Here is a 26,572-nt window from a genome sequence, read left to right as displayed (position 1 = left end):
CTCTGCAGAGCCCTCCTGCCTTCCAGTTGATCGACACTCCCCCTCAACTTAGCATCATCTGCAAATTTGCTAATGAAAAAAACCCAAAAAAACCCAAAAGCTTGTGTTGAGGGCTGATTCTCAATAGATCACAGTGAGGGAGCTGCTCTGCTATGTACAAAACTCTGACCCAGAATCAGGCCGTCTAGGAATGATTTAGTGCCGGGTACCCCACGATCATACGGTACGTCACGGGGGAGAGGTGTCGCCGCATCTGTCCGACCCTCCGCTCCTGATCACGAGTGGGTGGGCGGTCGGCTGTCGCGAGCCCACCAAGGCACTGGCGGCGCTGTGGTATCGCTACATCTAGGCAGGATTCTGACTTAGAGGCGTTCAATCATAACCTCATATATGGCAGCCTGGTGCCAGTGGCCCCTCAGCCAAGCGCACACACCAGGGGTCTGAACCTCCGGTTCCTCTAGTACTGAGCAGGTTTACTATTGCAACAACACATCATCAGCTGGGTAAAACTAACCTGTCTCACGACAGTCTTCAATACTTGAAGTACCTCCTATAGCAGCAAAGGCAGTCAGAGGGACTTAAGGGTGATCCTCTTGTAGAATAGCTTAGCAGGGGCACCCATGTTAAAAATAGGAGACTTGGGTTCAATTCAGGAAAACATATTCAAAAGGTCTATGTCTGTCTACAGTTTCCATTTCTATTTTGTTAAGAAAAAATCTTGTGAAGGAAAAAAAAGACAAAAGTTTCTAAGGATTCACCAGAAAGGTAGAAATAGAATCACTAGACCCCAGCTTTTAAAGCAGCAATGGCAGAAAGTGCAACAGTGGCAGAAAGTGCAGCTGTACAAACCCATGCTTATGACTGCAGTCATTCTCTTTGAGGTTTCGGTACAAGTGTTACCTGCCTGCTTCAAAATTAAATGGATCTCAGTTTCTAGCCTAAAACGTAGAGGGAGTTTTTCTTCCCTAGAGGAGAAAAGTATGAAAACAGTGTTAGGATGTGCTCTTTAAGCTCACTTGCCAACAAAGAAATTGTATATATTACTTTAAAAATTGCATGTGTTTCTTATAGCTACTGCCAGTATTACCAGACCCACAACAACTGAGGTGTGATAAGCAACTGGTCAGCACTTCACACCAAGAGTTTGTCCCTTTTTCAGGGCACAGTGATGTCTTAGCACAGGTCAGTGAAATTATTCAGCTGGTGCTATGCTATAGGGCTTTTGGGGTCAGGCAATAGTACTTGGGTAATCCCAACACTGAGTTTTCCATTTGGCAACGACTTGTGCATAGCTGTATGGCCAGGTCTGTTCAAGGGGATATGTTCTCCAGTGTGACAAGGGAGTTTCTTCTTCAGGTTCAGAAAGAGCATCATGGAGCAGAAACAGACACAGAACCTCTCCCTGCTCCCTCCTCCTCCATCTTCTAGAACTGACTCTTAAGTCACAGTCATTTCTCATCCAGGGCACACCGCTTGATTTTCTGCTCCCAGAAACTAGGGCAAGGAGTGGGAGCCTCTTTCCACATCACCATCATATCCCTGCTTTGTATTTAATGCCATTGTTTCAAGGCAAAGAAGGCAAACCAAAAGAAACTTTAGTGCAAGAGATATATCTGCCAAGGGAAGATGCAGACATAGTTGTCTCCCTTTCATGGCTAAAGCAAAAGAATATAGCTAATCTGTATCTGGGGCATTGTCAGAGTAGCATTACAAGACAGAAAGAAAAGATACAGAATGTCTCCATCTGTTACCAAATCACCTCTAAATATATATGCTTTTACATAATATATACTATATTGTACATAATATGTAGTATAGAATGCATACTATATTGTATATAATATAAAATATATAAACATGTTTAATGGATTCAGTTGAACTGCATCTTGGAAACACATTTCACAGCACTTGAACAGCTTGGACCTGGCCCAGACGCAGGATTCCCTCACGTCTGAAAAAATGAGAGTTGCTGTAGTCCTTCAGAAAATTACTATCTACCAAATGACCACATCACAAACCTCCTGCAGAGTATCACACTCACAACATGATAAAGATGCAGATTACTGAAAAATATTGCCAAAAAAGTTCCACCCACTCCCTCCATTGAGGAGGTAAAGGTCACTGGAATTGCAAGGGGGTTTTCTGGCTACCAGAATTAGTGACTGAAATGCTTTGGACATATCCCCTGTTGTACCCTACTGTGCTCCTGCCATTCAGAGGGAAAAGTGTTTTTCTAAATCAGCATGGAGGGCAGGTGTGCTGTGGTTGAAAGATGATTGCTTGCAGCCCCCCCACAAATCCCCAGTATCAACAGTGTTAAAATAATACAAACATCATTAGTGACAAAGACAGATTTATTGCCTCCAGCCAGACTATACTTGTTAAAGGAGTTCTGTACGGCTCCATAACTGGATATGAATTCTAATAAAGTTTGTTTAAAAATGTGGTGGCATTCCAAGAGCAAATGTGCAAGACAAGCAATTCTGATTTTAACAAATCTACTCCTTGTAACTCCTCAGAGACCTGTGGGTTTGATGAGAAAGGCCTTTTTCTCATTTTTTAAACACCTCTTACTAAGAATGCAGAAAGTTGGATACTTCCCTCATTCTGCTTAAAGGAAGCAATTATTTATTTACATCTGCATATACTGTGAAGTTGCCCAGATATTCATGCATGCAGAAACCCATGTAGAAAATTTATTCACAGTAATGAGGCATAACCATGCTCTAATCCCAGAGGTGAAAGGTTGCTTTACTTCCTTCACCAGAAGGTCATGTTCACTCTGAGATGATGCTGTTGGAGTTCCCATCAGTGCTAGATTTTATTGAAAAGAAATAGAGTGAATCTGTACTGATAGATATCCTGGGAACTCTTCCTGGAGATATAGTACCTCTGGAGAATTATGGATATTTAGTCTGGATTAGCCCTCAGATGCAGAAGGAATAAGCATAAACAGCATTTAGGGGAAGAAAAATTTAAAAAAAGACAAGGACACAACAATACCAAGCTTAAAGAATTTTCTCTGAGGACAGGTGCTCCATCCCCCCTTTTGAGACAGACTCTCAGATTTTGTCCCAGCCATGGATTTTATAGGAGGATAGAAACCACCAGCTGGAGCTGAAATTTAGAGTCTGTGTGGGTTTTGGTGGGGAATTTTTCATTAGAGGTAATGGGGCAAAAAAACATGTTCACAGAACATTGACCAATGAACATCCAAGTGAATACTTGACCATGCTACCTCTGGTGTTGCTTCATAGGAGCTGTAGTTTGGAAGGCTAAAGCCATGGCTGAGCAAAAGCTCCCACACTTCAATGTCATCTGCAGTCTCCCCGAACTGCAGGACAGTCCTACCAGTCAGAGCTTTTGCACTTTAAATGTGGGGAGCGAAGTATAGGGCAGAATGGATCAACAGGTTAGCTAAGTAAATTCATTCACTTGAGAAGCTTCTGAGGGAACAGAAAATTAAAATGGGTCTTAAGAGTTGTCCATATGGGACTACGAATACAGCATTTGAGCTTGGACCACATCAAGCATAGTAAATAACATACTTAATACATAGAAATATGGTAAATAAGAAACTCCTACAACTTTCTTCATACTGTTTTGGAAGAGTGTACTTTAAGGAGAGGAAGACACACCACTGCTATTTTGTTTTTGTGTAAGGAGGGGTGTGTTTCAGACTTCAGAGATGCTACAGAAGTAATTACAGGGGCAAATAAAGACTATTATTAAAAACCTGACGTTTTTAACTGCTATTTGCGTGTAATCACTCTTAAATAAATGAAGGGAAAGTAAATGTTAGGAGAATAATTTGCTGCTAATCAAGAGCAATAAAGTGAGCAGCCTCATTTCCTTTCCAGACTTCTCTGACTTTAATCTCTCTGAAGTTTGACAGCAGGAGGAAGTGAAAGGCAAATTAATGCTATGATAGTGTGTGTGTGGTAAGAAATTCTGGGGTCTCAGTACTCTGGGTCTTGCTCTTTTTCTCTCCCGTCCTTTTCCCAGCTCTAATACAGTTCATCTGCTTATATGTGCATTTTACAGACATGTCAAAATGGGATGGGACGGGAAGTAACGTGATGCTGAAATCTTGGACACTTCACTCTGACACTGAGAAACACCTTTTCTTTCCTGAAACTGGACCGTCCTCCAAGAAAAAGTTCAAAAATATTTTGGAGGCAGATGAGAGAATCTCACTGAGTTTTGACAAAGTTCAGTTTATCACTGCTCCCTACCTCTAACCATCTGAATTGCAGACTTTCACTTAACACTGGGACCATAATCTACTTATAAAATTGTAGAATAGGAAAATGAAATCAACCTCTTTTTCACAACATAATTTTAATTGATTTTGCTAACTGAGTGAGGGTTTTTTCCTTAGGAGCCCATATTTGGGATCTGTTCAAGAAATTCTATTCCAAAGTTACAACGTTGGTATAGTATCTGACACAACTAAGAAGAAGCGACCATTTGCTCAATCATATTGAGTCCCTGTAATGACATTTTCTGTGTACAGCAGTGATGAAGGCACATGATGCCGTGTAACCACAGGCAAAACACTTATGAATGGGTGCTTATTATTCAGTTCTACACTGTGCATCTAATCATTTTTGAATGGAAAAGAAAATTCAATTCACTCCAATCACAATACATTGTTGCTGGTAAAATTGAATATAACTTCAGCAATGAAAAGAGAACTGCCAATAAATTTATGCCGGATGGAAGCAAGGATGGGAGAAACTTCCACAGTTGTTACACAGTATTTTAAACAAGCAAAGTTTGATTTTGGTAATGACTCTCCTCTCAAAGCACCTAATTCTTTTAATTTATCCTGTTATTAGCCCATTCAGAAGGAATGATACTGATAATAAATTAGAATCATGAACATTAGGTGCCTCATGAGAGTCTTACAGCACCACCTATGAACTCTCTCCTCCCTGTCTTTCTGTACCACACCTACACCTCTGCACTCACACTGTTTCTACTCCAACTCGCTCACTTAAGACTATATAAGTGGGGATCTGCACTGCAGTACTAGTGACTAATTCGGGTGAGATAATCCCAGCCAGTCCTGTGCAGAATGACTGATATACTGGACAACTCCAGCTCCACACCAAAGGCCAGAGAGAGTAAGTTCTGTTATCCAAATCCCTGCCTTTCAGCTCCATCTGTTCTTTTTGTCAGTTGTTCCAGACTATCTTAAGTGCTTATCCTCATAGTCTCATTCCTGAGCTTTCTTGTGGCTCCGTAGTTCACATATTCTTCTTACCTTCCTACTCTTTCACCTACCTTTTTGCTGCCTTTGTTATGTCTCAGGTGGTTCCAAAGTACCTGTCATATGTCAGGGCTGGGTCCACAGCCAGATGCTGCTGTCACATTAGTGCTGCTGACAGGTTAAAGAAGGGAAAGGAGGGACTGTGCTGCAACATGACAGCTCCATCCTTGCTCCATCCCACAGCTCAGAGCAACGACAGTGAAAAGGATGAGCATCGAGGTGATTTTTCTCTTAGATTCCTGTGTAAATCCATTTTATGTCACCGCTTCCTTCAGAATTTGGAATGGACAGAAAATGAAACAGAGGGTGGAAGATCCAGTATGTTTGCTCAGGAAATTTATCTCTCAAGAAATCAAATATTTTTCTGATACTTTATAACTAATAAAAAAAACATATAAATGAGGTCCCAGAGTCCTGATTTTCCAGCTGGGACATGACTCTTGCAGGCTGATTGCCCTTAGCGCAAAGTGTTGGGAGGACAAGCAGAGCTGAGTTTGGACAACCCAATAAGCAATGGGGTTTTAGTGAAAAGGATGTGAGAGGCTAGATTGGGAAACTTCTATCAGAGTGTGATTTTGGCAATGCTTCTTTGTGCTTTCAGTGGAGCAGCATAGGCTGAGTGATCAGGTGAGTAGCACTGCAGTGACGTTTTGCTCATTGTGAATCCGGTTTGCAAAAAAACGATGACATTATTACTTTACTCACTGGCACAGAATAAAGACAGTGAAATTGATATACCACCTTCAAAAATACTATCCTTCCACCACAAGACCATCTTGTTTCATTCTTACCCTTCCAGAGTCCTCCCCTTGCAACGATAAGAAATAGAACTAGAACAACAAAATTAGGTTGTGGGAAGGACTGTGTGGAGGAGAAGTGGATCTAGTAAATCTGGAAACATTTCAAGCCTGACAACTCCCCTGAATGTGGAACATTCCAATAACCAAAGGTTTCCACACATTTTCACTGGTAAGCTACCAAGGTTGTAAGAACTGGAGAAGCTTCCATTGCTCTTCCTGAAGTGGTCACAGAGACTTGAACTGCCTCTAATACAATATTTTAAATGACTAAAGTATTCCGTGATAAGACTTCTTATATGCCTCCCTAAGCCTAACTCCGCCCCTTCTTGATACACTTCTAACTTTGAATCATACCAGTTTTATTCTAACTTTTTCTTACCAAATAAGAAAAGTCCTACCATGAGAGAAACATCAGTATGTTTTATTTTGGTTTGTATTGTGATTGGGGTTTTTTTTCTGTTTGATTGGGGGTTTTTTTCCCCCTTTTCTCTTTTATTTTCCTTCAAAAAAAGTTTCCCATTGAAAAGATCTTATTGATGGAAATTTCCTATCCTGGCTGAGTTTACTTACACAAACTACAAGGGAAGGTTCATCCCAACATTTTTCTTTATTATGCCTTCGCATTTGAAGTGGGAGTTGAGGCACAAAATAGTTTAACTGGTTTGCCTAATGTGACAACAGGAAGTCTGTGGGAACTCTACCTAAATCTATGGCACCCAGAGGCTTGAGCACAAGGCTCTTCATCTACTTCTTCATTTTATCTCCAGCTTTCCATGAGGACATTCACCAAATAAGTTTATGAGACAGAGGAATAAATCTGAAATCCCTGTTACAGAATATTTCCAAGGAAGGATTTCATATTCATCCTATTCTAACCAGACATTTGATGCCACTCCAGTTGGAGAATACACACTTGCAACTGTTGCACCAGGGTCTGGCTTTTAGTAGAGTGATATTTGTGATAGTTGGCTTGGACTCCATCTGGAGATGATGAATTATTGATAGAAATCAAATGGGAGACACTTGTAAATGACAGCTAAATACAAGAAAGATATCTCCTTCTTTGATATGGACAGTTTTCAAGGAAGAGAACTTAATTTTAGAGTAATAAGGAACCCATGTTCCCATTTGGTTTAGCCCTCACTTTTCCCAAGTGAGTATCTCTCCCTAAATTGTTGACAGCAGTGTGGGAAGAATAGGACAAAAATTTGAAGACGTACACTGTACTGTGATAGGCTTTCTCAGATGTCCTTTTCTAAATCTCTGGCATACCTCAGAATGGAATTTGATCTGTACAATAACTGAAATTGCTTCTATTCCAAGAAATACAAAATGTAATTGCCTTTTTTTATTTACTATTATTATCTCCCCTTGTTTTCTGGATTTCTATTTGGAAACTGTAATAGAAAATATTTACTCTAATTTATAAAACAAACACACAGACTCCAAATACTACTTTTTGGTTCAGAGAGTTTCTGGAGCTACCCACATTAATTGCTTCCAGGATTTGATTCTTTTAAAAAATTCTTTGACAGTCTTGGATCAATTAACAGTTTCTGTTAAATCAAGATTCGAGAAAAGCAAAGAGGAGGGAAAACAAGTACAAATAAATATCTGTGTGATGAAGTTGTGAGATGACCATCCAGGGTGGGTGTCAGGAGTTTGCCAAAGATAGAATATTGGGCCAGCAGCATTGAACTGTACAGTTTTACTAGAAAAGAGTCTTTGTGCCATTCAGATGATGCCTGCCTTTGAAATCTCTACATTGGAACTGTTTTTCAGAAAGTGATTCCTCTTGAAACTCAGTTATCTATCTTCTCCTTTACCTTATTTCTAAAATTGTTGAAGATTACTCAGATTTTTTTCAGCAGCACCCTCCAAAATTGGTAACTTCTACCTTAAATTACAAATGGTCACCTTTGATGGATGCAAAAAAACTTCTGTGAAAGTATAGGCTGAGCTTTCCAGCTCAACAGTCATTCAAAGCAGGCCATTAAAAACCAGTTAAAGGTGATTGACAGCTCTTCAACAAATTCAGCTTTCTTTCTCATTCTTGTGTCCATCATATCTCTTCTTCAAATCTTACCATCTTTATCAAAGGTATGCTTTCAGGTGTTACTCAAGTTTTGAGGACAAATCTAATTTTTTGATAAATCTTTTCAGATTCTTGAGTCAGAGAGACTTTCAGCTGAGTCACTGTATGGTACTTGGAGAAATATCGTAACTGAACCGACAATATCCTCTCCTTTTTATGCATGTATTATATCCTCCATGGTCTAGATAGGCTGTGGGCAGTAAACAGAATATCTAATAACATCTCATATCTAAACAGGTTTTTATCTTGCTATCTCTCCTCTTTTCTTTATCAGCAATGGCAAATCCATACTTAAATTAATTTTTCTTCTAAATACAGCTTCCTTTTGTGCAAGCAGAGACAGTAATATTGGTATTCAAACCAGAGCCAAACCTGGGGTTAATTTCTGAGTTTGGTACAACCATTATGACCTTCTGCAAATACATAAATTCTTACATAGATAGGGTGCAAGAACAAGGAATGGCTTTTAGCACAGGCAAAAGCAACCTCTAGGATAAGGCTCTGTAGCTGTAAAAGGAAACTTGAAGGGCTTGTAGAACAAAACCAGTAGTGGCTATATACTTTTAAAATTGCTCTTTGCCTTCTTATTCTGTGCTTCTAAGTTCTTGTCTTACTGGGTTCTCACCTGGGGCTGGAAACCAGTATTGGGATACAAATAATCAGTCACTGTAGTTATTATTTTAATTATTGCACTGGGAGACATTCCTTTATTTAACTGTATTGCAAATAACATTGGGCATCATGTCAACTGCACCTTTTCCAGCTTTTTGTGGGGAAAGCAGTGAGAAAAGTCCTAACCTTTTCAACAAATAGACTGGGGACCTGCCCAAGAATTGTGAAACTGAAGTCTTTATACCTCCTCAGCCTGCCTGGATTTGAATTCACATTTTTTCTAAAAGGGTCTGGTTTAATAGACGTTGAGGGCAGAGCGAATGAAGCAGCTTTGCTCCTCTTTTTCTGAAGCTGAATCACTGTGTAGCCAAGGATACACAAGGTGGACAAACAAGAGTAATAACCTCTGGGTACTGGAGGCATTGTGAGCTCATGGTGTAAACTTTAGCCACTCCCAAGCTTACAGCACCATGGGAAACACATGGCATCTTTAGGCATCAGGGTTGCTGAAATACAAAGTGAACAAATAGGTATTATTTCTGTTGTCTTGAGTATAGGTGGACTGTAGACATTCTTCAGGCACTGTGTCCTTCAGCAGTGGCACTCCTTGTCATGGAAAATGGGTTATTCAGGCAAACTTGGGTTCAAAAGTTACTGTACAAGCTCATGTGTAGAAATCCTTTGAGAGCTATGAATTATGAAGACAATATTTCTGGCTGAGGGAATGCCTGCACTGTCATCACTAGCAGGTAAGACTTTCTGGCCAGCAGTATCCTGTGCTCACTGTTCTTATTCACCTGGACATGAGGATAGAGAAAAGATACCAGATTTGATGTCCCTGTTTTCTGATTCATCATGGTCATTCTTACATTTTCAAGTAAAGCAACACTAACTCAGGTGGTATCTAGGAGCACAAAATCAATCCCATAGTGAACCAGGTTAGAACAGAGGTTGGATCCACAGAAAAGCCCTGGGGACATGCTTTCTAGGTCCAAAGTCAGTGGGAGTCTGTGAGCCTGCTACAGTGACAAAGTTCCCTCTGAGGTGACAGGTCTGGAGACTCTGCTCTTTTCTCTCCCAAGCCTCTCTACTGAGGCTGGTACAGCACCGGTGCTTTTGGAAAGGGTGGTTCTGGGTTTAATTCATGAAGATGAGTTCCCTTTAGTCCAGCCCAAGAAAGTCAGTTTCCACAAGCTCTCGTCTTGCTTTTCAAGTTTCTCCGTGCTCCTTGTTGGTTTTCCTTGGCATGGGTCTTTCAGCAGAGATGAGGCAAACACTAGACGTGGCAGCTGTGCTTGCACTGCCAGAAAACACATCAGTGGGAGATCCAGAAGAACAGATGCAACCCAGCCAGCCTGTGTGGGTTGCCTGCACAAGGCTCTCTGTGCTCAAAGCAGTGCCAAGTACCTCAGTGATGGGTAGTGGGCAGCATGCCCTCCAAACAGACGGACATGAGCGTTGACAAACCGGACACCACATCCAAGCATTAAATATAGGCTTGTTGTGGGGCACTTGTCCTGGCCAGACAAGTCAAAACAGATGGCCAGACCTGTAGATCTTTGTTCTACGCATCTTAATTACACAACAAGTTTACTGACCCTGTTGGAAAGGCTCTGTTTTTTTAGGACCTTCTCTGTGTGCACAATCAAGGTTTTAAAAGAGCTGTCAAAACGTGACAGGGGAACAATTGCCCTATGGAAAGAAGCAGCTTATTTTTCTCTCTTTGGTAGATTTTGCTTATATAGGAGGGAGCTGGCCTATAATTAGATTAAATTCAGAACGGATACATGCAAAATATCCCAGAGAAGAACTAAAAAGCAGGCTCGGTGAAATGTAGTGAGGAGGAGAGAGCTGTGCTGCCAAGGCTGCACACAAGCCTCTGAGGATTTTTGTCGGCCACAAGATGAATGGGATTCAGTAGCACATTGCTGTCAGAAATGTAGACCTCTTTCCAAAATAGGCTCATGACCACCACCAGTTTGAAACTCAGGGGAGGTGGTCTTTATGTACTTAATAACCTTTACTGGACCTTTCTTCCCCTGTTGATGATTTTGCAAGACCTGTGATTTAATTATTTCATAACCCTCACGAAGCCTTTTGGTAAGGTATAATTTTTTACATCTTACATTAACAGACATTTAGACAAAAGGGAGAAGGTCCAAAGGAAAGCAGCATGGGTAATAAAAGGTTGAGGACAAATGAACTATAGAGAAAAGTAATCAAAATAAGGTCTATTTAAATTGAGAAAGAAAAAGAGGTCTATAATAATAGTTCTCTGCACTGCCAGATGCTCTTAATGGCATGGGCAGAGCTTAGCTGTTTTTTGAAGGTGATAAGACATGAGGTAGTCAACTCAATTTGTTAGTAGGACATGACAATTTAGGATTGAAAAATGAGCAATTTTGCATGCAAACTTGGAGGAGGATTTTAATACATTAAATTATATGTTACACCAAATAAAAACACAACAGGATCCAAGGATTGTGATTAATGAGCTCTGTCCAACTCTGTTATTACCCCACAGGACAGTAGAGATATTTTTACATCACTGCCATGAGAAGAGTCATGTTGTCTGTGTAGTAACTCAGGACAACCTTTAAGAGGAAATTTCAGAAGCTTCTACGTCTGATATTTTCAATTTTTTCCCAGTAACTTTTTACGAAATCATTTTTGAAGTACAGTTGTAGCAGCAGCTCTCCATGTCAAGGGGGAATATTTGGAGAATGAGATACTTTCAAAGGTGAGTAGAGGAGGCAGCTTTAGTTCTAACATTTTAGACCTGAGCTTGTCTGCAGGTTGCTTTCCTTGCTTGCTCCAGAGGTTAATGAAGCCACTTTTACAGAAAAGCATGGTTCACAATTAGCAGGGTGCTGGATTTCCTCCATGTATATAATCTACTATTGGACAGTAACTTCATGTCTGTCTAGTTTCAGAACAGGCCATTTCACTGAGTAATTTTTGCTCCTATTTTAGGGCTTTTTGTGAATGTCTTCAACGTACTTGGCCTTGGACAGCTGCAACTTCTTTTGTTGGATGTTAGATCCTTTACTTACTTAGAGAAGGAGATGAGGCAGGCCTACCTGTGCCAATATTGGGTCCATATACAAAGTGATAGATCTTGAAGAGCAACCAACAGACACACAAATGGGTAGAGAGAAAAACACAGACACACACATGCACCCACCACACACACCCCTTCCCTGAGCCTCATCATGCAGAGGAAATATTCTCCTCAGTACATTAGCCACAATGCATCCTGGTTCAGATAAGTGAAAAATTTAATATTAGAAATGTGTTTCTCATTTGAATTTAAAAAAAAAAAAAAGAGCTCAAAATCTAATAAGCCTCCATGCATTTATAATGTTCTCATTTGGAAGTTACAAAGCAGGCAAGCTGGATATGTGCTAAATACAAGAACAAATAACCATGAATGAAATGTTAAGAATTCAAAGCCAAACCCATTTGCTAAAGAGCGTAAATAGAACATCATTTCAATTGGTTAGATGCCAAATTAAATGTAAAAAGAGACTAACAAAATCAGAGCAGAAAACATTATTAGAAATTAGGTGAACAGAAAGTGTATGTGAATATTTTCTTGCTTTCATGATTAACACAGGCATATTTTGGAAGGGAGAGGGGCAAGTTTAAAAGGCATGTGATAGGTTTGTGTGTCAAAATAGCAGGATGCTCTGGTCAACATCTAATGAAGGGAAAGAAATAATGCAAAATGTTTCTTTTTCAGGTCATGTTTGTAAGACAACTGAGCTCTCTACCCAAGTGATATTGTGGAAGATTTAAGTGGTGGGGCAGGAAACTAGATGCAGAGAGGACACCTCCATTTGCATTTCTGAAGCACTGTGAGAATGTGTCCTAAACCCTATCTTTCTGCATGTCTGAGTGTCACTGGAGGAGCCGTTCTGGGCATGTCTGGAGAGCACTCTTAAAGGAGTCCCCTGTCCCCTCCCAGCTTGAGGTGACTTGTTGGAGCAGATGAGCACTGTCTCTGTGCATGGATGATCTGGGAAGGCATCACTGGATGATAGTTGGCCATCAGGGAGCCTGGCCTGCTCCTGGACACCACTATGCTGTCACTTCATGGAGGGGATGATGCCATCAGGTTTCACACCCTACCTTTTCCCTTGTGTGGTTAAGAAGTGTAGATCATATCAGAGAGGCGTGTTCCTGTGCTGGCTGGGAGCACCCTCGCCTTTGTTGTCACAGCAGGAGCCAGACTGGGCTGCCCTCTAGTCCTGCTCTTATACTTCCAGGATTAGAACAGTTTCTTTCAGGAATGAGTGAAGTCAGGAGCAGCAGGGAACAGTGTAGGAAAGGGGGAGGATGGCGAAGGGCAGAATATCTCTGTTTCTAGCACAGAAGAGGGACCTAAGACGGATTTTTGCAGAAAGGGAGCTCTGCCAGAAAAGAGTGCCCAAATGCCCTCCAAAATTTAATCTCATCAATATGATGTGCTTTCTCATGTCAAGGAGAAGAAAAGGCTTTCCCTATACTTCTTTGAGTCCTCTTGTCCCTTTTTGTTTTAATCCCTCATCATTAAAAGAATTCATTTTGCAGCCAGTTCTCCTACAGGTCATGGAGGAAACTCCTGAGAAAATCACATCAGAGGACCCTCTATTTCTGTCACTGCAGCATGAATTGAAGGGTTAACACAAGATCTGTGCAGACATGTGTAAGGTTCTTACCGAGTAAGAATATTGACACATGATGCTATCCGGAAAAAAGTGGCTGATCCTGAATAATTTATTCCAGCACAACTTGATTTTGAGACAAGCTCTTCAGGACAGAAAACCTGTCATCAAGGAGACTTAAATACAGATAACTGAGAATATTTTCTCCAAACATTTTCTTGATTAAACAGGCATTTCCATTTTAAATTGAATGAAAATTCAGAATATAAAGCATTTCTTTTTCTGACATAAACTTAGCACTTTTTAATCAAAACAGTTTTGATTTCTGTTGATTATAGATCCTTCTTTTCAACAAAATCAAGTTAGCAACCAGATGTTTTTTATAGTTTTAAGCAAAACAGAGGGCTGGTCGCCATTTATTAAGGCTTACCTACTTACAGCATCACTAGGACACCTGCTAAAAAGAAATAACATCGCATATTTCAATAATTTCATTCAGCACCACTTGTGTTTTCATCACAAAACGATCCATTGCAGTGCTGATGTCCGAAGGGGAACTGTTAGTGGTCATTACTTCCATGCCATTTTGAAAGGTTATCTATCAGGTCATTCACAGGCTATGTTTTAGACATGTCTTCACCTCTCCCAGGAAGAACCATCTCGAGATTTCTCATCCATATAGGCATCTGTGACAGCCTGTTATCACCTGTGAGAACCTGGGCCACACAATGGGCAGTGTGAGCCAGAATCCATGGCCAGCTCAGCTGACAGCAGGGCTGTGGCCAAACTGAAAAAGCAAATGCAGACCTATAAGCAAAGAGACAGAAAGGCATTGTTTTTACCTTCCGTGCCCTAGCAGGGAGGCTTGGTTACTGTTAGAAGATGGTGATACCTTACTTTTTCCACGTGGCTGGAAGTAATTGAGCTTAAGAGCATGGTTTGACTGATATGGCTTGTCTGTGCAGCTTAGATTAACTGGGAGAAAGGCAGGGTACAGCCAGTGGATTAGCTACAGGATTCATAGATGCTCACAGACCAGAGCAGTAATAATGTCTTGTGAATCTCTATTTAAGAGGTCCAAAATTTCAGAGGAAAAACAAGCAAAAATAAACTACCAAGTCTTGTTTTAGACAAACGAGAAAACACTCTACAGTTCTGCCCGTGCCATTTTGAATTAGCAAGTTGTTCTCAAATAAGGTGTAGTGGGAAATAAACCTTAATGAAAGCAAACAGTACCTTGTGTTTCACAGCCTGTCACTTTGCTTGTTTGTTACCCAAGAGGAAGGCACCAAGAAATTTCTCACAGAAACAGTTTTAGTCTCCATGCAACTTAATACTTACAGAAATACACCCACTAGTACCACTTCTCTCCTTTACAGATATATTCTCTTTTCTGTTTTCCTTTCACGATGAGCAAGACAAAAGCAAAACATCTATTTGTTGTACACACCTTCAATCTACCTGTTGTTGTGGGTCTACACAGACTGAAATGAACTTTATGTTAGGAAGGGGAAAAGTAATGAAGTGAGAGATGTTTGTTTCCTATGAGCAACAGAAACAGAGCCAAGAGAAGACCTTTCTCAGAAGATGCTCCTGCTCAGATGTGTCAAGGGGCTTAGGCAAGGACCTGTTGGCTAAGCCCCATTCTCATTTAACATAACTGGGACCTGCTTCACCCATGGCAATTCCTGGCCTTTCCCAGGGCTGCCATGTGCCTAGCCACCAGCTGTCAGCCCAGCTTTCCACAGCACTGACATTGTCTGAGTAGACAATAGGCATTTTATAACTCTCTGCAGGCTCCTGCTTAAGGCACTTGTTTAATTTGCTTGACCTTAGACCTGGCCTTAAATTTAATGACAGGTTTATAGAGACTGGACCTGTCAAAGCTCTGAATCTCAGAGTAACCCAATGATTTTCATAAAATCTCACCTCCATGAGTCATGTGAATTACATGTGATTCATTTTTTACAAAATATAGACTTAATAATCATCATGGTTTTGGGGCAAACTTTGTAGAAAAAATAAATTAATCATTGTATTATAAAGACACAAAACTAGATGACCCAAGAAACACTCCATAATTAATTTCAAATAAAGAAACAACATATAATGTAAAAACCACCTTAAGGTTCTGGAGCACCTGGCTCATACGTACCAACGTTATTTTGCTATATTTATAAAATGGGTGCTTTATACCCATAGAAAGACACTGCCCCAGTGAGACAGGTTGAGCTGCTTCCCCAGAGCTGTGTACTCAGCAGAGGCCCAGCAGCATTTGAGCAATTTAGCACTTTCCAGGAAGCCAGACAAACTAACACAGCCTGTTTATTTCCTCTTTCTTTCAGTACTCCCACGCTGGTGCCTCTGTAAAGGAAAATATTGATGGATCTGAAATATGTACGACATAGGCTCCGAGTCCATGGCAGTCGTCCCCTAGCAAGCTGTTTCTGAGGCTGTTTCCTTTAGTGAGACCATGAATTATTTTCTTTCTCTTACTCTTTTTTCCTCTGGGTATATGAGTTTGCCACCTGCTAAGGTGCTGCACAACTACCACCACCAATGCCATGGAGGAAGAAATAGCAGAGTTCCTTCTACAGTAAGATGTTTACAGAATATTTCAAGATTCAGTAAAGAAATAATTTCCTCCCTAAAAAAATTTAGGGCCAGCCTGTTACATTTTCAACATTTCACTGAAATTTCTGGTGATCCATTTAACTTTTAGAGGTCTTAGCCTTCATTTTAAAGTGTGACATGCCCCAAGATCCCTGTTTATGCAGTGAATATTTTTGAACCATATCCTTCATCAGGTTGCCATGAAAGATGGCACAAAAACTTCAGTAAAAACTGTGTAAAACCCTACTCCTTTTTTTCTTGATTTGCAGACAGAACTGGGCTGGGTGGTCTAAGTGGCTGGAAATTAAGAACAGAGAGCCAGTGGGTCCACAGAGAAGTCCTGAGGTAAGGGAGTGATCAGATGAAGAGTGTCGACTCCTCCAGCAAAAACCAAAATGAGGACATTCCAAAGGTGCTGTCCCCACTCCCACCCTCCATCCCTTCTGTAAGCATAAATAAAATCACATTGCCTCAGTATGAAGTTCTCACTTCCATACACCAGAAGAGAAAAGAGGGATTTGCAGTTCTCCCTCTTTAACAAAGTCCAAAGAGGAACCCCTTCCATCAGACGACTAATCCCTGCAGAGGACTTCTTAACTCACTAGGGGGAGTTTAAACCTCGGTGAGGAAAACAAGGAGCCGTGAGATTGCTCGGGGAACCCAAACCGAGAGAATCTCATCCAACCCTTTTGTGCCAATGTTTTCTGGTAGCAAACAAAGAATATTCCCTCTGGAGTATGTGCCTGGTGCTGTGCATCATCCAGCACAAGCCACAGCACAGTCGTGCTGTGAGTGACTTCCCAGCATGAAAATTGATTGTGGCAGCTCTAATAATGCAAGATTCAATGAAACAACAATGAAACTTGCTTTTTCAACATATGCAGAGAGATGACATATTTTAGTAATGACAGGAGGGAGACAAGTGTTGAAATATCTGTGTTAACCTGCATTCTCTACAGAGCCATTTTTTGGTCATGAAGAAAGAACACAACAATGTATCAGAAATTGGGCTCTTCTTTTTCCTTTAAAAAATTAACCCTTTTCACTTTTATGCAAAATTCACACTGACCTTTCAGAAACAGTCTATTACTTTAACTTCCTTCTCTTTCCGAAAGTACATTCCATTGTGAAAATATCTGGTAAAACTTGTGGCTCTGCCTTCAAGGTATGTTAGATCACAGTTGGAAGCCAAAGATCAGACACATCCACCTGACAAATCCTTTGAAACCCAAGCAGAGATACCTTAACATCCAGAAGGGGTAGTGATTCATGTGGCTGCCTTTTCTTTCCTATTGTATCCCCATCTATTTGCCTGTTAGGCTTCCCTGTTCCATCTCAACTCTAAGACCCCAATTAATCAAGACCCTGAATTTGCTCCTTTTCTGGCAAACCTCCCTGCTGCTCTGCAAGCCACAGCCAATGATTACTTTAACTTACATTATTTTCTGTCATTAGCAGTAAGTTCACACATTCGTACACAGAGAAAAAAGAATTTCTACAAATGAAAGCATGTCTAGCAAAAAATTTGATCAGGGGTTTTGTTTATAGCTATTTTGAGAAAGCAGTCTGCAAAATAATCCTCCCCTCAAAAAAACCCCAAAACAAAGTAGCACTGGGGTTTGGGTCTATGATTTTGCTCTGCCCTATTTTACAGGTGAGTCAATTCCTGTGTCTTTCTTTTGTCCTCTGAGTTTCCTGTTCCAGGCAGCATGATTTTCGCAAACCATCATTCTGAGTTGTCTAACCACCCTCTATAGAGGACAAACCACACCGTTGTGGGGAACATATAGTTTAAAAGGCAAATTTGGCATAAAGATTTCTTTTTTCCAGGAATTCAATCAAGATGTCATATTCTCTCAATTATACATGGCTCTCTAAAACAAAGTCCATAATTTTTGAAAATATATACATACCTGTATTTATTAATTCTGTTCATTTGTTTAAACATTTATAGAATACTTAGTATATTATGCTTGGCAAGATGCCATCTAAAACCTTTGTAAAACATTATACTATCTGGTATTTCATGCTAGTAATTAAAAGAGAAGAAATCATGATATTTTTCTCCTGATTTCTATCTCTTTCATGAATTTCGCAATAACAGGCATTAAAAAGGAATCTATCCTTTTACTACAATGTTGGTTTTTTTCTATAATTGCAATAAGTCAGTCCAGTGTCACAGCAGGAATTTAGGATTTTCTTTTAGGCCAGAGGATGGAGTAGTGTACTTTAACTCCCCTTTTCATTAGAATAATGTTCCATTGGTGCCTGACTGAAATCATCTGAAGGATGGAAGTCTTTTAAGCACAAACTTAATAAGTATCATAAAACAGAAATGCTGCTGCACTGTGTCCTGGTTACGTATGGTTAGATACTCTTGAAAAGTTTCTTTTCCTTCCAGTAATTAATTTTTGTAGCTTGCTCAGTTTATCTCAAACTGCTAGCAAAACCCCAGCCTTAGAAGCAGTGTTAAGCACTTCTTTGCATTGGAAATCATCCTCTGCTTTGTACCTCCTAAAACTTGTTTTGATCATTAAAAATGAGTGGAATGATCTCAGCTTAGTTTCAAGCTTTCCTGTGTGCATTCAGAGGAAGTTTCCCAGTGATCATCTTTCTTTGGTCAGAATTGTCTTGACAGTCAAACATCTCCTCAAATGTCTTCTGCAATCACAGTTGTAAACCCCTGATAGGTTTTTAGTCAATGGAAGGGAGATTGATTTTGTAGATGGAGGACCTGAGACTAGAGAAGGGGACCTAGGAAAGGATAAATGGAAATCTGGGGACAGACTGAATGAGCAGGAGGAAGGGAAAGATGAAGAATAGGACTTTATGTGAGTACAGAAATAGGAATGGAGGAGAGAGAGAGAGAGCAAAGAACCAAAAAGTGTACAAACTTCAGAAGTGGCAAAAGAGAGTTTATGAAACTTCAGGATGATTGCGGGTTTTTGGCTTTTTCTACCATGTCCCCTAAGGCTATGTGACCATATAAAGGGTCCCCAGATATTCACCTAATTTTCAGCCCAATTTTTAGTCTTCTAAGTGAGATCAATCTTAGGTAGGGCTTTTGGCAGCCATCTTAGAAGAGATATTGTGTGAAAAAGTTGAATTAGCAGCCTGAGTTATAGTACTGATGGTAGACAGCAGAAAACCCACTTCCTTCAACTCTCTGTCCTGTCCTCTGGAGACTCAGTGCCAGTGAGGAACTGCTGCTCTGCTCTACACAGGGAGCATCAATATTTCCATCAGGGAAGATGAAAAATCTGTAGACAAATATAATCCTTTTTACTCTGAGGATATCTATGAACAAATGAAGGGGAAAACAGGAACTTTGCAAGAATATTGCACTCAGCAGGACATATCACCACAAGAGGGTAAGAATGAAATCGTGCTCTAAAGAAACTTTTAAAAAAAATCTGAAACTGTAAGAAAGTTGGGTTATACACCGTTCTAGCCCATATCTCAGCTGTATATTATATTCCACTGTCTTGTTTTCCCTTTGGGTGTTTATTTGCATTTAAACCAGCTCAATATCTGGTGGAGGACAGCATTGCATGTTTCAAATCCTTTGCTTGGATAGCATCGCTTTAGAATAAATGAGTACCTGATTGCAGTGCCTTGGGAGTTCAGTGATTTGTGTGGTTGGGTTTTACACATTCATTTGGAGAGGCAAGTGGGATTTGGAGCAGGTGATGAGGGAAGGACTGCATATGTGGCTAACTCAACCTGTACCACATATTCTGAATGTAGGAAGAAAAGTGAAAAACATGGTGCAATGCAGGCTAGATAAGAATATTTTTAAAATTATGTCTCCATGATAACAGAATAGCTTTGAGGAGCACTGTTGATAAATCACAAGAAACCACACAAACAAGGAGGAAAAAACCCCAAACAAATGGGTAATGTTTGTTAATACTGTGGGAACTCCCACGGTACACACAGAAATCTATTTGTTATAATACAGTTTCTAGCTCTATTTTCTATAAACACAACCAATTTGTTCAGCTTCTCTTCTTGTCTTTTGTGCTGGATTTCTAAAAAATGCCTTTAGTCCTGACAAATCAAGCAAGATGCATGGTGACATGCCAGCTTCCCTGAAGGATCTTAGGGACTACCAATTGCACATCCATTCACCTGCACATAATCCACTTAAGTTTGTCTGCTGCAGACGTTGGCATTCAGTTACCCTTCCTGTGTTTTCCACATAATCTCTGGTACCCACTGCAGAATTGAAGTATGTGCCATCTTCTGTCATGATCTTGAGTCATCTGGGAGGCTGACTCAACATAAAAGATTTTATTTTAGGTAGAAATATCCTGGAAGATAATTATAAAGGAATCAGCTCTCTTGAGTGGAGAGATGGAGTTATTATGGCAAAGATATGAGACCCAAGTGCATGGAGAACTCTAGAGAGAATAACCTATATGGGAAGCAACACATGTGAGGCCTGAAGAGGGGACAGCCGTGAAGCACAGAGTCAAGAATTTAGGTCACCAATTGCATATAATAAAAAAAACCAAACCATCCAAAGATTTAAATTTTTCTTGCGAACCTACTTACATGTTAAAATGGAACAAACCTCTGGAAAAGTACCTATTCTTCCATTATGAACAAGTTAGTCCTCATTAAAAATTAACATATATCCCTTCATAGGCTTTTGCATAGATGTTTATATGTATTTGCTTTTTTGAACCTCCATCGGGGATGTCCTCCTTGTGATCTGTATACCCCAGCAGTTTTTAAGTGAAATGCAAAAAGAGGAGATAGCAGTGGGCAGCTGTACAGAGATGTCTAAGCTCATTCAGGGGCTGAACCACATCTGGATCAACTTGAGTGCTATATTGAATGGATGGTCAAGCAATGGTCCCCTCCTTCCTGCAGCAAAACAAGAGGGAAAAAAAGTAGGAGAGGAGATTTGGTGGATTGTGTTGGTTCGGGAACTTGACACCTGTCCAGGTAGGAGCTTGACTAATTGCAACAGAGCAAAACAGAAGGCTATGTAAAGTCATCTGAGAGCTCTGTAATCTCACTCTTCCCAAGAAATGCCTCTATTCCACAGGGCACAGAGCTATAGCACAAAACCACAGTGACAAAATTAGGAAATGAGCTTTGAATAGCATATTTCAGCTATACCAAGGCCTTTCCTATGCTCAGGAATTTAAGCATGACTCAAACCCAAAAATCACTGGAAAACATTTTTCACTTGAGTGTTTCTGATGAGCAACAGTAGCCTTGCTTTCACTGTCTAAAAGTGACACCTCTTTAAATACATCTCCCCAAAAAATAAAAAAAAGAATAGTCACTTGTTGCTTTTTTCCTTATTATTGCAGAAGCAAGTGTCCCTACAGCTTTCCAATGTCAGATCTCTAAATTCCCAGGAAAAAAAACCAAAACAAAACCAGCAACAACAACAGCAACAAAAAGTTAGCTTATTTTAAATAAGCACTAACAATGACTGCATAATCTTCTGGTTTAATATCTACACTTTTTTTTTGTGGAAAGGGAATTTATGGGCCTTACAGCAGTTGCTTTTATTTTACTCCTGTCTCTTTGATTTCAGAAAGTTTTTGCATGTAATGCATTTCACCAGAGAAGTGCTATATGGCCTGTGTCTCAAGCAGTTACAGTAAAAAAGATGATCAGGCGATGTTAATTCCTTGGTAGATCTGACAGATAGATGGAAAAAGACCTTGAATGTCTACACAGATAAGGGGTCTGTCACTTCAGGGAATAAAGAGAAGGGCAATATTCCTGGAAGTGCTTTAAATTATATTTTCATTCTGACCTACTTTTCCTGCAGTTTTAAAGGTTTATTTGGTGATGACTTGACAAGGATGAAACTAAGAGTGACTGATAAGATATCTACTTTAAGCAAATTAAGACTAACTTGTCCTGGTGACGCTGACTGAAAAGAATGCCCGATTTACTATGATTCTTCACCCATATTTATTTAGTCCTTTCACTGTAAGTCTTATTACTCTGAGTATTATCTGCAGGAACCTGGCAAAGACTGCAAATAGCCCTTCATCAAAAAAACTCTTATAGCAGAAGGAGTTCTTCATCTTCAGTCATGGTAAGCCCCTAAAAATAGGATTATTAGAGGTGCAGTATTGTGTTTTGGGCCTGGTCTTGTATCAGTTACAACTGTGATAACCTGTTCTAGGATCTTGCCTGACATGAGCGTTCAGCTCTTCTCTCACATTGCCCAGCACACAGTCTCAGAAGGTCAAGATTCCAAAGCACCCCAGCTGCTGACTGAAGCCCAGGTTCATTCCATATGGCTCCAGATACTTTCACAAGACTTTAGATACTTTATCTCCCGCACTGGAAACCAGTAACATCCCAAGTCCCTTTTCTCTCAAGTATGAGAGAAAGAGAGGCACTTCTAGATCTTGCAAGGCTTGGCCAAACTCTCACAATCCTTTGGAGCGCCTCCTGACACTAGAAGAAATGAAACACCTGAGTCAGACACTGAAAAGACACAGGACAGATGTAGGTCTTTGTCTCCCACTCCACTACACCATGAGCCACGTCTCAGGGCTGCCGTTGAAATCCAGCTCCTGGTTTGTGCTGAAGGTCAATACAAAGTGTTTGTGGGAACACAGCACATTTCCAACTGTGAGGAAAAATTAAGAAAAACTAATAGACATCCAGCAGTAACTCATGCTGGAAAACTGAATGAGAAACAAGTCCCATGTACAACGGTTAGTCCCAGACAAAACTACGTGTCCAAGTCTGTAGCTCTTTGAATACGGATAAGATTTCATCAAAACCCAGGAAATACATCCTAGGGATAAAATACAAACAGGCATACAGTGGATGGATCCCTAAGATATTACATACTAAATCCCAGCAACCAGAAAAAGAAGCAATAGGTTGTTTCCATTTCCATGTCTTCTCTATGCATAACCATCAAATCAGTTCCTGCTGGGTTCAGCAACTTTGTCTGTCTCCAACATATACAGGAATCCAATTTCTCAAGAGTGTTGGATTCGCTTTTAAATTCCAAGCAGTGGAAACATAATTTCGTACGTGATCTCCATTAAACAAACTTGGCTCAAGTCAAGACTTTCCAGTTCTAAGTACTCAGGTTGATGCTTTCAGACAGTTTACAGACTATAACATAGGGTTAGCAGGAAGCTCAACACCTGCATTTACACAATTACTTTTTAATTATGTTAGACTTTTTCAGGCAGAATATGTCTTTAAATAGTCTTTAAAATAATCCCAGCTAAATGAGCTCTCAGGGGTATATATGGAAGTAGTAAAAAAATATTTGATGGAATTTTGTATGGTTTGCTTTGATTTTAAGCCTTCAGATAATGCTGTGGCTAGAGGTGTTAGTAAAAGAAACAAAACTGAGGCTAGGAAATGCTTGTGTATCAGAATAATGAATGGTATAGATTTGAGTAGACCAACATCCACAACATTTACACGACTTGAATAGTAGATAGATAATCACTACAAAATTGGAATACTTCCTTAAACAACTGCATTATAATGGAAACATTCCTACTGAGGTGTAAATTGGCACCGTAAAAAGAGCAGCAGGTGCTAAAGCAAATCCCACGCTCATTTATTCCAGATGAAAACTTGCCAAACCACATATATGTCAAATTTGCTGCTCCCAGTAATACTGGGGACTGTTCCATTAAGGGCTGAGTTTCATGAACAGAAAAACCTGGAGAAACCCTGTGTTGTTTTTCTGCTGTTGGGCACAGCCAATTAGACCTGCAGTAAAATGAGTCTCTTCCAAGCGTGCAAAGCCTCATGTGGTACCAGGCACTTCTCCAGAGCTAGGGAATGTAAAAAAGTGATTACGGGATTCTGTGACTGATGGCTCCATCACATGTCTGAGATTCGTGGCTCACACTGGCATGCTCCAGTGATGGGTAGCAGTGTGTCTGCAGAAATTGCAAAGGAATTTGCATTTTAATATAGCTTAACCAGTAGCAGAAAAGGGTTAAGACCAGTCATCTTAATTTGCATGTGCAGTGGATAAAATAAATGCCTAAAGACAATGGCCACAGCTTGATGTTATATGTGCTGATTTAATATGGCATCTGAGCCTCTACCGTGGAAAAATCCTCAGTGCTCTGGTTAAACTACATACCCTCAGGCTCCCTAACTTTTAGGTATCTGTTCACACTGAGTCTCAGGTTTCTGCTATTCCTTTTCACTGTTTCTTCTGTTGCCTTTGGCTATCAGCTAGCTGTGTACTTTAAAAAGGCAGCATTGCCTCTAAGGATATTTCAGGCTTTTCTTCTTTGCCAGATTAGACAACCTCCTCTTTATTCCTTAGCTAGAAGAAAAAAGCTAACCTTTTAGCCTTTCCATCCTTTTAAGGACTAATATCCCCTTGTTTCTCCATTTTCTTCCTCCCATTTACAGTGGCCTTCAGTGAAATACTTTCAGTGCTCTCTTTTCAGAATATGAAGATTTTAACATCACTCATCTAGATTTTAAAATAGTGTTTCTGCTTTGGTGTACTACCCACCCTTCTGATTTATGTGAAAAAACTTGGGTTTTAGTGGCCAGCTCCTCTCCCTTGCCAAAATACTCTGCAGGTATCCCAAGAAAATGGTTCCCCTTCCACATAGTGCTTCTTTATTGGATTCTACAGCTTCTGTTTAGACAAATGAAGTGTGCTGTACACCTTTCAGCCTTGCAGTCCAGTTAGCCATGAAAGATGCACCAGAGGTCAGGGGTGAAGCATTTCGTCATAAGCAAACCATGGTTATAGAAGCCATATTTCTATTTTCTCAAACACAAATCATGACGGTGCAGCTGCCTCCCATTCAAGTAATTTATAGTTATATAGATTATAGACACTTAGAGTGTCCCTGAAGCTGGCCACAGCCCCTTCTTGGGGAGGTGAACATATCTACTATTTTTTCTTAGAGTAGCTGCTGAGATATGACAAGATTTCTCTGACTTGTTGAGTCACAGTGAAAGAGACCAAAAAACTGGAGTAGAGCCAAGAACTGCTTAACACACATTCCTGTCATCTGATATCTAGTGTCCTTTTTTCCCTCCACATCTTTAAACCAACAAAATTTGACTGGAAAGTGATATTAGCAGAGACAAGCAGTGAACATAAGAGAAACCAATGAAAAGATTCCAATACCAATCCCCTTCCAGTGTTCAGACGATTAAGCAAAAGACAGATTTTTTAGAGCAAACTGTCCTTCCTTTCCCTCTAGGCTAGTTTACATGAGGAAGAAGCCCAGATCTTTGAAACTACACAGAAAAAGATTAAAGCAAATGAATTGTTGCAAGACCATAGAAAAGACTTTCTGAAGCCTGGTCCCTGCTGTTGCAAGTGGGAGAACTGTGGAAACTGTCTCATGATGTTATAAATACTGATCCTGAAACCAGTTAGGATTTTCTTTTTGCTTGTCCTTCTGAGATGCTTTTCCAGAGCTCTTTTTTGCTGGTTAGCAGTTTTCTCCCATTTACCAGCCTAAATTATTATCTTTATTTTGCCACTGCTTTGCTCCTGCCCATTTTACTTCTCTATTTCACAGCTTCTTCCAAATAAAACCACCATCCTGGATCTTTGTCAATTGGCAATTTGAGACAGATTTCATTTCAGGCCTGGTCTAGGGCCCATTTAAGTCAACAGGAGCCTCTGTTGAGTTCAGTATGCTTTCCAAGCGGGCTTTTATGGACTATCCCTGTAGTCAGCTGGATATAAGAGGTCTATGCTTATAAAACAGTGTGCCTAACAAAATTATACTGCAACTTACAACCTGAAGAATCTTTTATTTACCTGCTTTTGTTGGCCAGTTCAGGAAGGAAAGACACGGAGGCAGAATATCCAACATTTCAATAACAAGGGGGATCTCACAGCCAAAAAGGAAAGGCACTAAGCTAAAAAGCAAGTGCAGTGGAACTGCACTATGAAGGCATTATGGTGACGTTACCTCCAGAGTTATTTAACTGCCATTTGTCTTCATTTCACTTCTCTGCTTACTTGGGCACTGCACAAACCCAACATTCCTGGGAAGAAAAACACATAAAATACTCTTTTTATCTTCTCTCCCCCCCACTTTTATTTCTGATCACCTTAAAGAGGAAAGCCCTCTAATTCTCCAAAGATGACATTATGTATCTAATACATAAGGGGTCCCTCATTCTAGCTTTTTACAGTTTTTCTCAAGTCTCACTATGCAAAGCTTTATATTACAATTACAAAGCAATCATCTGACTCATAGTGATAAAACCACTACACCGTAAGAGGTGGTCAAAACAATACACTCTTAGAAGTAAACAAAGCTTTTAAGTTGTCAATGGATTGACTGACCTACATTACAGACAGTAGAAACTGAAACAATGGTTCATACAGACAAGTTAGTCACATAATGAGAAGCAGCAGATGTTAAAGAACTGCAAAACTGACTCAAGACACAAGTAGCTTGAGACAAAACCAACTTGTGGGAAAAAGACTGGCTCACTTTAGGATTTAACGTAACCTAAAACCAACACAACAGAAGTAGAAATGGTATGAGCTGGAACATCACAGTGGTAAGTT

General features: G+C 40.1%; 1 long non-coding RNA gene across 1 annotated transcript; it reads right to left on the bottom strand.

The window, feature by feature from the left end:
* Positions 1-94: 94 nt before the first annotated feature.
* On the bottom strand, positions 95-26,572 carry LOC113971790. Its single transcript, XR_003535657.1, has 3 exons — positions 26,562-26,572; positions 11,695-11,705; positions 95-162 (listed from the first exon to the last, which is right to left on the bottom strand). It is a non-coding gene; the product is annotated as an uncharacterized LOC113971790 (long non-coding RNA).

The sequence above is a fragment of the Neopelma chrysocephalum genome, unplaced genomic scaffold (genome assembly GCF_003984885.1).
Source record: "Neopelma chrysocephalum unplaced genomic scaffold, ASM398488v2 Primary Assembly neopelma1_85, whole genome shotgun sequence".
NCBI lineage: Eukaryota > Metazoa > Chordata > Aves > Passeriformes > Pipridae > Neopelma > Neopelma chrysocephalum.
The sequence above is the reverse complement of the archived record's forward strand: the minus strand, read 5'-3'. Positions and strand labels throughout refer to the sequence as shown.